At 43.9% G+C, this 15011-nt stretch overlaps 1 pseudogene; it reads right to left on the reverse strand.

The window, feature by feature from the left end:
• Positions 1-2862: 2862 nt before the first annotated feature.
• LOC114008606 (PEST proteolytic signal-containing nuclear protein-like) lies at positions 2863-11442 on the reverse strand (annotated as a pseudogene).
• Between the last annotated feature and the right edge of the window lie 3569 nt (positions 11443-15011).

Here is a 15011-nt window from a genome sequence, read left to right on the forward strand (position 1 = left end):
GAGTGGGACGGAGGGTGTGTGCAGCCACCAGCCAGATGAGGTCGAAGGGGCTTCCTGGGAGGAAAAGCCTCCTTCTCTATCCAAAGAGTCAGACAATACTCCACTAACGAGGGGCACCCCCTTCTTCATCCATCCCTGCCTGGTCTCTCCTTCCAAGGACCTGTGCTCCCCTCCTCTAAGCACATGCTACCTCTGAGGGTCCCAAGGAGATGTCTGACAATGTGTTCTGGAGTGTTCTACTGACCCTCTATATGCTGTGAACTACGTTTCCCAGAATCCTCCCATCCTATATGGCTTGAGATAGACAGGGATCAAAGGTGAGGTTACGCAGGACTTAGGTGGCAGGACATTAGAGGTCATGGTTAGTTAGCGGCCACTGATGGTCAGGAGCCGTCACTGGTCAGCCACAGGCAGCAGGTCCCATTGTGTCTGGCTCTTCTCACTGTGTCCAGCCTCCTTCTGACTGCTGATAGACAGGGATCAAAGGTGAGGTTACGCAGGACTTAGGTGGCAGGACATTAGAGGTCATGGTTAGTTAGCGGCCACTGATGGTCAGGAGCCGTCACTGGTCAGCCACAGGCAGCAGGTCCCATTGTGTCTGGCTCTTCTCACTGTGTCCAGCCTCCTTCTGACTGCTGGCCCCGCTGACCAACACTGACCCCAGGCCCACCCCAGTGTTCCCCATGAACAGCTCTGCCTGGCTTCAGTGGGCAGTAGGACATGCCTGGAGGCTCTGACTCGGGCTGCTTAGGGACTCTAAGTCCTGCTCTACCCTCATGGGGCCTTGATGATGCGGCTCATCCACATGACACAAGGTCCAATTCCTGTAATAAAATTTCCTGTCCATACTACAAGTAGTCTGCTTTCCTACTGAGCCCCGAGCTGGCTTGACCCTTCTCTGATCTCTAACTTCATCCCCAGCAGCCTACGAGGCCCCAGAGTCCTCTCTAATGGACTCATTCCATGGTTCTGCTTTGGGCCCCTGCTCGGGGCCAGGCAATGATCCAGTGATCCTGCAAGGAGCGGAGAACGGGCCATCATTTCCTTTTCCAAATCTCCGTCATTGGTGTCTGGGTTGATTTGGGTTCTCCCCTGTCAGAGATAGTTCTCCCCTGAAATCCCTCACCACAGTCTCCTGATGGCCCACGATAGCCATCTTTCTTTCCTTTGTAAAAAAAGACTTACTTTGTGGCCAGCAGGTGGCACAGTGGTTAAGGCTCTGGACTCCCACGTGGCTGAATGAGATTCAAGTCCTGGACCTGGAGGCTTGACAATCATGCTGGGCAAGTGTGTGTACGTGCCCCGATCCCAGGAGAATGGAGGAGAGATCGCGGCATGCCTATCCCCCAGGGGGCTTACTTCTCCTTTTCTCTCTCACTGTGTCTTTCTCTGGCAACTACCTGTGCCCTATGGCGAAAACCTTCTAAAAAATCACTTATTTTATTCTGGACAGCAACGTTCTCAGCTAAAATCCAACCAAATGTCCCTTGCGGTTTAGGGTGACAAATGAGATATCTGAGGAAGTTGGAGCAAAATCTGGGAATGTACCTTAAGAAACAGGTAGAGGGGTGGGTTCCATGTGCAGTGGTCACGTGCCGCTCCAGAGAAACCGAATCCCACGGGCTGGCCTCCATGCAAATCCCTGGCAGTCAGTGTCAGCCCGCAGCATGCCAGGCACGCACACACGTGCCCAAGATCTGTCTGACAAGCTGGAGGGCTGGAAGGGACCACAGTGTGACCAGACCCTGTGGAGAGTCTCTGTCTCTTCCTCTCTCTCTCTCTCATGTGTGTGCATGCTCTTTCATGAATAAGGGGGAAAGTTTAAACTAAACAAGTCTTTTATTTTTTTTTTTTAAGTTTCTTTCATGAGAGAGAGCTGACACCCTCAACAGGTGTCAGGGTCACCTGCTGCGATTCTCCCATCTTTCCCAGCCTTCTAGGGTCACAGACACGCATGCACCCACCCAGTGTGTACGGGGTGACCCCAGTCCTATAAACACCCTCCAGCGCTACAGAGCACAGCGTTGTAACTCCACCACTACTGCTGGGCCAAGTGGCTTTTTTTCTTGCCATAGTCCACAGTTTGCTTCCCAACCAGAAATAGGAGATGGGAGGAGCTGCCTGGCTCTCCAGCAACCTTTTAGGACTCTGAGGCAATCTTTAAAAAAAAAATATATTTATTTAATTTTAATTGATTAAGTTTGCCATAGGGCACACAAGCTCACCAGAGAGGCAGAAAGAGAAAGAGATTTAGAGAGAAAGTGAGAAAGCAAGCCACCAGGTCTGGGATTTGAACCATACTTGGCCATGTATGGGAGTCCAGTACACCAACCACCATGCCACCTACTGACTTTCCATCTGAGGCAATCTTAAAGATGATAGCCACAAGACTGCTGGAGCTGAAAGACAGCAGGCCTGGGGCCTGATTGCACCAAGGAGCTATGACATGGAACTGGCTTCTTTCATGTGAGAGAAAAATAAAATTCCAATCATGCCAGTTTTATTTTCATATTTGTAGCCAAATACTATTTTTAAAAGACAGTTTAAGGGACCAGCAGATGGTGTAATCATTACATTGCTGGACTCCCATGTAGTTGACCATGGTTCAAATCCTGGTCCTGGCAGCTTAAACTCACGCTGGGTGCGTGTGCGTGTGTGCCCAGAATCTTGAGAACGGAGGAGAAGGGATTGTGGCATGGCCATCCCCCCGTGAGGTGATTCTTGCTTTCTGTCTCTCTATGTCTCCAGTGAGTGCATGCACCCTATAACAAAAAATCTCTCTTAAAAAAAAAAAAAAGTTTAGTGTCAGAAAAGGGAGGGTGTGTAGAGAGTGAGTTTCAACTTCCCAAACATGGACTTGGCTCAGTAGAGGCTGTTGACTGGGGGGGGGGGGAGTCTGGTGAGGCGCTACCTTTGCAGGTCGGGAAGCTGGCGACTCATGGCATGAGAAACTGGTGGGCAAATGGATACCTGCTCTGCCTTGGCAGGGAAGCTGCACGCAGACCAAGGTGGTGGCAGTGGGAGAAACGGCAGGAAGAACATTCAGGACTTGGTGCGGGTTGTCGGCCCCTCTCATGACTTTGAGTGAAGTTCTACAAGGAGATGGAGCCAGGGCAGAGCTAGGCAGTCTGCGAGCAGACGGTAGGAAGTGCGGCTAGGCTAGGGGGTGTGCTCTGCCCGCAGCTGCTCTGTGAGCTGACTCAGAGCCCTAATACAGAGCTTTGCGGGGGCTGTCCTCCGGAGTGCAATGGTTTTGAGGGGTGTCTGGTCCTAGGGTACATGGCATCGGTCATTTCACAAAGCTCCACTGGGCCCTGACTCAACTCTGACACTCAACTCCCTCCATCCAAGGGAGGCCCATGTAGAGCAGGGCTGAGTGGGCCTCCACGCAGAGTCAGGGTTCAGGACCACGGGAGCTTGTGGGATGGATCTCAGAGGAGGGGAGAGTGAGCATGGTAGGTGGGGGGGAAGCATCATGGACCACCCTACTGAGAGTCACGTGGGGCCTGTCAGGGAAGCAGAGATTGGGTGCACAGCCTCGCACTGAGGGTTTGCGGGCTCCAAGGCCCTGAGAAAGGGTAGGCTCAGGGTCCTCCATTCCATTTTAAGTGGTGGTGGTGCTAGCCCCAAAGCCTAGAGGATGGTAGAGGGAGATCAGGCCCAGGAGTGACCACATGCCCCTATGTACCACGTCTGCACGAGTCCCCGAAGTCAGGAGAAGGGAGTCCAGGAATAACTGTTGGCTGTTGGAGAGACCCTGGAAGGGGTCAGGATGCCGGAGTCCTGCGATAGCTCTCCCTTCCTGCTGTGGGACCCGTGCCCCTCACAGCTCCCTTGGGCTCCATCCATCTGTGGGCATCTCCCAGCCTCACCCAGGGTGGGGGTGAGACAATCAGAGCTGGCTGCAGGTGGGCCTTGGGAAGCCCTGGTTCTTACCTGTGCAGTGGGCACTGAGTGCAGGGAGAGGGCAGGGCTTCACTGCAGATTTTCCTCCTCCTGCTCTAGCTACCATCTCACTTCACCCCACAAAAGGCTTCTGCCAGTTTCTAGAACATTCTCCATACTGTCGTACCTACTCGTGTTCATGTTCCTTAATTCTCCCACAGGGTTAGTTTCCTCATTTACTGCATTGTTTAATTCTTATTCTTTTATCTAATCCCAAAGCTCAGAGCTGGGTGAGGCTGGGACTGGCCTCTCTCCTGGGTATCCCAGCTTCCTCCCCTGAGCCTGACTCTCAGCGGAGGCCCCAGTTCACAAGAGCCCATCAATGCTCAAAATTTAGATTCCGACTGTGTGCCTGACCCACCCAACCCCGTACCTCCCTCATTTCTCAATATGCCATCATCTTTTCCTGTTCAAAGAACTTTCCAAGTTCTACTTGGGAACAGTGTGGCTCCCCCCAGGGTGCCAGCTGGCTTCTCGTGCAATTATCATTAAATTACAGGGACAATTTTAATTTCACAATAATTAGAAATATCAACTGCAGCTCCAGCCTTCGAAACTAATGGAATTTTAATGGGCAGCTGCTTAGGTTACAGCCTAGAATAATAACGCTCTACTCAGTGGCTGGAGCCAGGGACTGTTAGCAGGCACTGGCCTCTGTGGGAGCCACACAAGGGGAGCAGGAGCACCTGGAGGTGGCCTCGGGTGCCAGGCCCGGCCAAGCACAGCGGCCATCTTGTAAGATGAGAGAAACTTGGAGTATTGCATCTGGTCTAATCAGGTGGAGAAGACCTACATCCAGACTTCGAACCCCAATTTCAGGTATTGCTCCCTTGAAAACAGCCCTGGTCAAAGCCCACCATGGCCTGTATTTGGATATGAGCCTGAGGCCCCAGATGGTGCCTCAGGGGATTCTAGTCCACACCCAGGCCTTGGGAGTCTGGGCCTACAAAGGCTTTCTCTGTAGGCCTGCAAGTCTGAGGTGTTCCACAGGACCTCAGAGAGAACCATAGTCTTAGAAGTCTCCCTCACTGGTTTCACTATCTCAGAATTTGCAGCCCAAAGTCTGAAAGTAGTTGTTTCATACACTTCATTTGGCTTGCCAGTCATTTGAAGTGGATGTGGAGATGGGGAGCCCAGCCCTGTTATTCCATCCTGGTAGGACTTAGAAGTTAACAGTATCTTTGGATGAGCGAAAGATTTCGCTTATTTTTTTTAGAGAGAGATTATTGTGATAGGGCACGTTTTAACAGTATCTTTGGATGAGCGAAAGATTTCACTTATTTTTTTTGGAGAGAGAGATTATTGTGATAGGGCACATTCACTCACTGAAGAGACAGAGAGAGAGAGAAAGAAAGCAAGAAATCACCCCCCTGGGGAAATGAACACAATCCCTTCTCCTCCATTTTCTTCCTGGGATTCTGGGCATGAACTCACACATGCCTGGCGTGAATTTAAGCCACTGGGTCCAGGACTTGAACCACTGTTGACTACATGCAAGCCCAGCGATGTAACTACTACTCCATCTGCTGGTCCCAAGATTTCGCTTTTGATAAAATCAAACTTAGTCTAATTTATTTTTCCTTTATAGCTAAAGCTTCTTTTGTCCTAAGGAATCTTCACCAAGGTCCTTAGATATTTTTCCTTTTCCCATCCTAGAAGCCATGATTATATTGAATCCCTGATCCATCTCTAATTGGTGTATATTATTTGGGCTGGATATCAAGAGTCATTATTTTCCCACGAGATTATCCTGTTATTCTAGAACCATTTTTTTGGAAGTCTTTCCTGGACCTGCAGGTGGTGTAGTGGTTTAGGGATTGAACTCCCATATGGGTGACCACAGTTTGAGTCCCAGACCTGGCGGCTTGCTGTCTCACTTTCCTGCTTTTTCTTCGTCTCTCCCTGGTGAACACACATGCCCTATAGCAAAATTAATAATAAATAAATAAATAAATGCAATTAAATTTTTAAAAAATTTTGAAGTCTTGGGACCAGCAGTTAGCGTAATGGCTATGTCGCTGGACTCCCATGTAGTCGACCACAGTTCAAGTCCCGGACCCGGTGGCTTAAAACTCAGGCTGGGCTTGTGTGCACGTGTACCCAAGATCCAGAGAGAAGAGTGGAAGAGAAGGGATTGCAGCGTGGCCTTCCCCTGTGGGGAGTGATTTCTCGCTTTCTGTCTCTCTCTTTCTGTCTGTCTGGTGACCACACGCACCCTATAGCAAAAACCTCTCAAAAGAAAAAAATTTTTTTTGAAGTCTTTCCTTTTCCCATTGACTTTTTCTGGTGCCTTTGTCAAAAGCTCAGTTCAGGGGCCCACAGGTGGCATGGTGGTTACGGTGCTGGACTCCCACATGGCCAACTATGGTTTGAGTCCTAGACTTGGAGGCTTGAAGATTGTGCTGGGTGCATATGCATGTGTGCCCAAAATCACAAGAGAAGAATAGAGGAGAGGAGAATTGTGGCATGGCCATCTCCCCTGGGGGGGGTAGTTACTCACTTTTCCTCTCTCTGTCTCTCTGGCACGTGCCCTGTGGCAAAAGACTGAAACAAACCAAAAAAGAATTTCAGTTCAGAGAACAAGAGCAAGTCTATTTCCAGACTCTGTTCAGTTCTGCTAGCCTATATATCTGCATTATTTTGATTTGTTTAGTTTTATAGAAGTCACATAGGGTAAATCTCCCAACCTTGTTCTTTTTCAAAATTCTTTTAGCTAACTCATAACTTTTACATTTCTATTAGGTAGTCAGGAAAGTCATGAGGTATTTTTCTATGCAAAAAATGCATCATGATTTTCTTGATGACTCAATATATACATTTTAATTTATTTTATTTTTTAAGAATTATTTTATTCAACTTTTATTGAATAAAAGTTTTATTTTATTCAACAGTTATTTTATTCAAATTTTATTATTATTATTTTTTATTTGGCCAGAGAAAGGCAGAGAGAGAGAGAGAGAAAGTGTGAGAGCAAGTCACCTGGTTCAAGACTTGAACCACGATCAGCCATGTGGGAGTCCAGCATTTTAACCGCCACGCCTGCCTGCTGGCCCCCAATATATACATTTTAAATCAGCTTGTCAGTTCCTACCCAAAAAGAGTTTGCTGAAATTTTGGTTGATAGGGGATTGAATCCAGAGACCCACTTGAAGAGAACTGACATGTTAAAAATATCAAGTCAGGACCCAGCAGATGGGATGGTGATTATGTCGCCGGACTCCCACATGGCCAACTGTGGTTCAAGTTCCGAACCTGGAGGCTTGAAACTCACTCTGGGTGCATGTGCATGTATGCCCAAAATTCTAAGAAGAGAATAGAGGAGAAGGGATTTAGGCATGGCCATCTCCCCGGGCAGTGATTTTTCACTTTGTCTCTCTCTGTCTCTCCAGTGAGCACATATGCCCTATAGCAAAAAAATCTCTCAAAAAAATAAATGAAGAAAGAAAGAAAGAAAAGAAAAAAAAGAAAAAAGAGAAAAGATTGATTTTTATGATTTATTAACATAGTGTATCTCTGCCTTTGGAGAGATCTAGTTCATCCTTTCATAAGTTTTTTCTTCCATTTATTAATTTTTCACCTGTTTGTTGCTAGTATATAAATATATAATTAACTTTCATATCTATAGCCTGCAACACTGCTAAACTCCCTTATTACTCCTAAGGGATTTTTTTTGGCAATTCCTTAGGATTTTCTAACATTCACAATCACATCTTTTGTGAGTAAGAGTTTAGTCCTTTCTTTCTAGTGTGTATGTCTGTTTTTTTAGAGAGATTTTTGCTGAAGGGTGTGTGTGCTTGCCAGAGAGACAGAGACAGACAGAGAGTCAGAAAGCGAGAAATCACCCCCCAGGGGGGATGGCCACGCCACAATCCCTTCTCCTCCATTCTCCTCTAGGGATCTTGGGCATGCACGCACATGTGCCTGGCATGAGTTTAAGCCAATGGGTCTGGGACTCAAACTGAGGTCTACTAAATGGGAGTCTAGTGACTTAACCATTATGCCACCTGCTGATCCCATCTAATCTGTATATCTCTTTAAAAATTAATTAATTTAAATTTGCTAAGGGTGTGTGCACTTGCCAGAGAAACAGAACGTGTGAAAGCACCCCCAGGGGGATGGCCATGCCACAATCCCTTCCCCTCTATTTTCCTATTAGGATTTTGGACACATACATACACATGCCCAGCATATTTTTCTTTTACTTTTCTTTATTTTTAAAATTTGACAGATTTATTGGTATTTTAGTAAGGACATTCATCTCAATCGTTTTTCTCTCCCACCTTGACCTTAGGTTAATATTTCATTTGGATCAAGAAAAGGATGGAGGGGAATCAGCAGTTAGCGTAATGGCTATGTCGCTGGACTCCCACATAGTTGACCGCAGTTTGAGTCCCAGACCCGGTGGCTTAAACTCACGCCGGGCACGTGTGCATGTGTGCCCAGGATCCCGAGAGGAGAATGAAGGAGAAGGGATTGTGGTGTGGCCATCCCCCCTGGGGGGTGATTTCTCGCTTTCTGTCTCTCTGTCTGTCTGGCGAGCACACACGCCCTATAGCAAAAACCTCTCAAAAAAAAAAAAGAGAGAGAGAAAGAAAAGGATGCAGGAGAGGGACGTTATTTTAACACACAATAAAATGGACAAAAATGGACAGTTTGCCTACATAAAAGTTAAACTCATGCATCTTGATATAATTAAATCATGTAAGAACTAATAGTTCTAATTACATTTCCATTGTTTTACTTGGGGCTTATTCTAAACTTAAATGCAAGTGAACGAAGTGTTAGGAATATACGTAGGCTGCTGCTTTGGATTTCCTACCTATTTAAAAAGCTCAATGAGTAGTTTCCACCAATGTACTAGTCTGAAGCTGCCTCCGGATTTAACATTGCTGGAGTTTTCAGAGAAATCATTACACACTGTATATTTTAGCCTGCAACCATCCTTTCAGAGATGCATGTAACGGTCACATTAAAAAGAAAATTCATAGGGACCAGCAGTTGGTGTAATGGCTATGTCGCTGGACTCCCACGTAGTCGACCGCGGTTTGAGTCCCGGATCCGGTGGCTTAAACTCACACCGGGCACGTGTGCGTGCGTGCCCAAGATCCCAAGAGGAGAATGGAGGAGAAGGGATTGCGGTGTGGCCATCCCCAGTGGGGGGTAATTTCTTGCTTTCTGTCTCTCTGTCTCTCTCTTGTCTGTCTGGCGAGCGCATGCCCCTATAGCAAAAACAAACAAAAAAACAAACAAAAACAAACAAAAAAACACAACAACTCTCCAAAAAAGAAAAGAAAAGAAAATTCATATACAACAGGAAAATCCAAAAACAAAAAAAAGAAAAGAAAAGAAAATTCATATACAATAGGAAAATCCAAAACCAAAAACCCTACAATACACAGATCTAACAAGTATATGTGGTGAGAGAGTCCATAAAATATGTTTGAAGATGCATTTTCTTTCCATTTTCAGTACCTAAAGTGTGTTTTTGAGAGCCCACAGGTCGATTCGTATATACGTAAAATAAGCCACGGAAGTGCACTTAGAAGAAATTCTGTAGTAATTTCAGTTCAAATTGGATTTCACAAGTTAGTAACTTAAAATACTTACACAAAGTTACAGAAAGTACATCTTGTTTCCATCTTCATACAATATTAAATGTTCTTTTTGGTGTTTATATCTTTTAAAAAGCAAAAATAGCCCAATGTTTAAGCATTGGGCTATTTTTAAATATATGTGTACATGGAAATTTCTGGTGGTGGTTTGTATTTAAAAGAAACAGCTTTCTTATTATTTGCCTCAAGTTCTGGTGGAAATGCTTACAGGAACTAGCTAATAAACCAAACCAAGAGAAGCACATTCAAAATCCTGATTTACCGTGGTAGCAAATGGCTATTCTCTGAAGACCAATGAAGGTAGGCAAGACCCAATAAGGTGAAGTGGGCTATTTCAAAAATTCAGTTTACATAAAAATTTTATTAATTTTTTTTAAAAAGCTGAGCTTCTATATCCACTGATAGCAATGCAATACCGAGTTTATGATGACTAGAAACAAAACAAATGCCCATAAGGGAAAAAAAGCTATATCGTATCTAAATTTCCTTTCTGTCAATAGTCCAGTAACATTTTCCTCTCAATACAATACTTACTCTCTCTGTATACGGCTGTTCCTGGGAGCCAGACAGTTTAGCTAATGAGGGAGTTAAGAGTGAATAACTGCTTACCGTCTTAAATAAATAGCTTTTTGCTTCCTTCTTAATGTGCTAAGAGTTGTGTCTAAAAAAATATGCAATTCTTAAAATGGTACCATTTCTGATTTATTATCTGTAACCTTTGGAAACTAATCACATGAAACTTCGAAATTAGTAATGTCTTGACATCTGTATATAAAACATAAATTACCTCTAATTTCAAACTCTCATGTAGTAGTGTACCACTCAACCTTAAAAAGAAAATGTAAAAGGAAAAAAGTGTCTCCAAAGATAGCCTTATACCATTCTTTAAAAAAGGAAACTGTTCCGGGACTAGCAGTTAGCATAATGGCTGTGTCACTGGACTCCCATGTAGCTGACTGCGGTTCTCGTCCCGGACCTGGTGGCTTAAACTCACGCTGAGCACGTGTGCGTGTGTGCCCAAGATCCCAAGAGGAGAATGGAGGAGAAGGGATTGTGGCATGGCCATCCCCCCCTGGCGGGTGATTTTTCACTTTCTGTCTCTCTTTCTGGCGAGTGCACGCGCCCTATAGCAAAAACCTTCCCCCACCTCCCCCCATAAAAGGAAACTGTTCCTTTTAACTTTACGCCCACCCCACACCCCAATTTCAAAACACGTTACTTAATTGTCTTGGTCATGGCTTTTTCGACAACCCAGTATATTTCTGGGTAAGTTTCTTTGTGGAAAATGCTGACTTTTCCCCAAGAATCTGATTATAAGAAATTTTAACTACTCAGAAAAATGGAAAGAATTATAGAATAAATAATAATGCTCATTTTCCTAGATTAACATTTTCATAGTTTTTTTTTTTAATTGCCGGAGATCATGGACATTCGCAAGATGAGATTTCATATTTTGCTCCCATAGCGTCTGGTTATCAGAAGACCCGTGCTTTGCTTTATTGCTGGAATTTGGTCCGGCTGACGTTGGTGTATCCCCTCCTGTGTTCATCTCATCTCTGTGTCTGGAGGCATTTCCTCTGGCTCACTATCTTCATCTTCATTAAAAGGTGCTGCTACTGAAAGGGTTTTGGAGCAAGAGTTGGAGTAGTTTCTTAAGGCTCACGTGATCCAAGTTTGATGGGAATGGCTGCTGCTTTCCCTGCCGTCTGACTACCGACGGCAAATCCCAACTTCTGCACTTCTGTCAGCTTTGTTGGAACGTCTACGGCTTCTTCTTCAGCTGATTACTTCTCAGCACAGCGGCTGGAACTTTCCCCTCCATTACTTCAGCAGCTCCAGCTCGCTGTGGCTTTTCAGGCTTCTCTTCAGCCTTCCCATCTGCCATTTTCCCTACCACAGCCTCCCCCCGATCAGCGTATTTTTCAAGTTACCAGATCCAGGTTTCGAACCACACAATTGGCCATGTTGGATGCGGCTACCATAAAGACCATTGCACTGGCTGGCCCCCTAATCTGCATACTTTCACTTCTTTTTCTTACCATACTCTGGCTATGATCTCTAGTCCAATGCTGAAAATAAGTTATGAGGACAGCACCCTTACCTTACTCCTGATCTTAGGGGACAAGTATTCAGTTGGTCAATGAGTCTATCACTAGCTGTAGGTTTTTCATAGGTGCCTTTATCAAATCAGTGAAGTTCCCTTCTAATTTTACTTTGTGCAGAGTTTATATCATCAATGAATGTTGAATTTTGACAAATGCTGTCTCTGAATTTATTAAGATGATCATAGGAATTTTCCTCCTTTAGCTTGTTAATGTAGTGAGTTATAAGAATTACTTTCAAATGTTAAACCAATTTGTAGTCCTGGGATAAACCCGACTCGTTCATAGTTTGTTTTTCAATTTAGTAATATTCTGCTAAGACATTTTGTGTCTATGTTCACGAAAAAAAATTGGCTTGTAATTTCCTTTCCTCATGATATCTTGAATAGATTTTTATTTGAAAGTTATACCGTCCTCATAAAATAATCCAAAAGTCTTCCATCTTTATTTTCTAGAAAATAAAATTTGTGATGAATAGTATTATGTTGGGGGCCAGCAGGTGGCATAGTGGTTAAGTTGAAGATGTACTGCTGAGTGAGGCAAGCCAGGCTATGAAGGAGAGATATTGTATGTCCCCACTTAACTTATACCGTATGTCTGCATTCTATGACTGAAACTGATTGACTAAGGGTTGAACAATCACAAGAGATGAGTGTGAATGTCAGATGAGGTGTATGTGGAGGAGTGGGGCCTAACGCAGGACATTTGGAGCAGGGATACGGAGGTAGATCATTGACAGGATGGGGAGGTGTGGTGTTATCTGCTGAAGATATTTTGATCAACGGGACTGGGGAGAAATGTGCACATTTCGAAATGGTCTCATTGTAAGCAAAACAATATGATTGAAAGTATATACAAAAAAATAAACAAATAAACAAATAAAAAGTTGCTGGATTCCCATATGATCCATCACAGTTCAAGTCCTGGACTTGGCAACTTGAAAAATCAAGCCAGGTACATGTGCATGCATGCCTAAAATCCTGAGAGGAAAATGGAGGAGAAGTGATTGTGACGTGGCCATCCTCACTGCAGGATGATTTCTCGCCTTCCCTCTCTCTGTCTCTGTCTTTCTCCAGCAAGCACACATACCCTACCACAAAAACCTAACAAATAAATAAAAAGGATCATTTATTTCTGTCTTAAATGTGTGTGATTTACTCCAGTACCACATGGTCCTGGGATTATCGGGTCAATGGGAAAGTCATGATGCATTTTTGCTTAGGTTAACATTTTCATAGTTTTTTTTAATTGCCAAAGGGTATGTTTGCTTGACAGACAGAGACAGAGAGGGAGAGAGAAAGAGGGAGAAGAGAAAGCAACCCCCCAGTGAACTGTGGTTACACTGCAATTCTTCCATTCCAGTTCTCTATGCCATCAGGATTTTAGACATGCATGTGTGTTTGCCTGGCATGTTTTTGAAGTCACTAGGGCTGGGTTTCCAACCTCAGTCAGCCATGTGGGATCAGCTTCCTTTAACCAGTAGGCTGCGGGGTCTGCCCAATGTTAATATTTATTGTACTTTTCTTCACATAGCTATCTATCACCCCATCTTATTTTTTGATGCATTTTTAAGTAAGTTGCAGACTTTGCACTTCCCCTTAAGGGTTCTTAATACTTAATTCAATTTCTTTAACTGATATAAGGCTATTTATTTCTATTTCCTCTTATGTAATGCTTGTGTTGTTAAAGGAATTTTTCAATGTTATATAAGTTGTCAAATTCCATACAATTGTTTGTACTATTCTTAGTTTTATTACCTTGGGCTCTGTGGTAATATTCCTGATAGCAATTTGTGTTTTTCCTGTAGTTTTCATTAGTCTTATGAAGGACTGATACATTTACAAAATCATATTAAAAACCAACTTTAGTCTCTCACTCTTTTTGGTGTGTGGTTTGGCAGTTTTCCATCTGAATGATTTCTACTCTTATTTTACTGCTTTCTGCCTCCTATTTACGTTAGGCTTAATTGTCTAGCCTTTTTTTTTTTCTTCTTTTTTAGAGATTTTTGCCATAAGATGTGTGCACTCCAGAGAGAGACATAAAGAGAGGAGAGAGGAAGAGAGAAATCACCCCCTGTGGGGGGTGGCTATGCCACTATCCTTTCTCCTCCATTCTACTTTTGGGATTTTTGGCACACACATGTGTGTGTGCCTGGCATGTTTTTCAAGCCTCTGGGTCAGGGACTAGAACTGCTGAGTTAGCCATGTGGGATCTAGTGCCTTAACCACCATGCCACCTTCTGGTCCTATTTGCTGGCTATTTAATGTAGAAACTTAGATAATTTATTTTGAACCATCTTTTCTATTGTAAGTATTTTAAAATGATAAATTAATCTCTATAAGAACTTTAGTTATCTACACAAAATTTGATGTTTTCTCTACCTTTCTCTTAAAGGTATTTTTCTAACTTCCTTAAGTGATTTACTCTTTGCCCTGTGGATCATTTTGAAGTGTGTTTCTTTCTTGTCAACATTTGAGCACTTGGGACCAGCAGGTGTCATGGTGGTCAAGTTGAGTCCTGAACCTGGCAGCTTGCTTTCTCACTCTCCCTATCTCTCTCTCTAGTCAAATTAAAATAATAATAAAAATATTAAAATAATTCTTTAAAAAATTTGAGTGCTTTTCTAGATATCATTATTGGTATCTGTTACTGTCATAAAACATAAACTGTACGACTTCAATCCTTAAACATTTACTAAGCTGTGTTTAATAGCCCAGTGTATGTTTTCTCTTGGTAAGTGTTCTATGTGCACTTGAAATATGTGTTCTGGGGCCAGTGGATGGCATGGTGGTTAAGGTGCTGGACTTCCCCATGGCTGACCGTGGTTTGAATCCCAGACTTAGTAGCTTGCTTTCTCACTCTTCCTCTCTCTCTCTCTTCTGTGTGTGTGTGTGTGTGTGTGTGTGTGTATCTCATGAGCACAAGTGCCCTATAGCAAATTAAAAAAAATAATAACAATAAACACAATTAAATAATTCTTTTAAGAAAGAGTATGCTGGGCTCAGCAGATGACCTAACAGTCATGTCACTGTACTCTGACATGACTGACTGTGGTTCAAGTACTAGACCCGGTGGCTTCAAACTCACACCGGGCATGTGTACGTGCGTGTCCAAGATCCCAGGAGGATAGAGGAGAAGGGATTGCAGTGCGGTCATCCCCAGGGGATGATTTCTGTCTTTTCCTCTCACCATCTCTCCCTCTCTCTCTCTCTAGCGAGTGCATGTGCCCTGAGGCAAAAACTTAAAAAAAAATAATATGTGTTCTATAATTAATTGGTGGGTGTAACCTTCTATACATGTCAACCAGGCTAGATTGTTTGGTGGTGATTTTCAAATATTTTGTATTCTTATT

The sequence above is a fragment of the Tupaia chinensis genome, unplaced genomic scaffold (genome assembly GCF_000334495.1).
Source record: "Tupaia chinensis unplaced genomic scaffold, TupChi_1.0 Scaffold000360_1, whole genome shotgun sequence".
In the NCBI taxonomy this organism is placed as follows: Eukaryota; Metazoa; Chordata; class Mammalia; order Scandentia; family Tupaiidae; genus Tupaia; species Tupaia belangeri.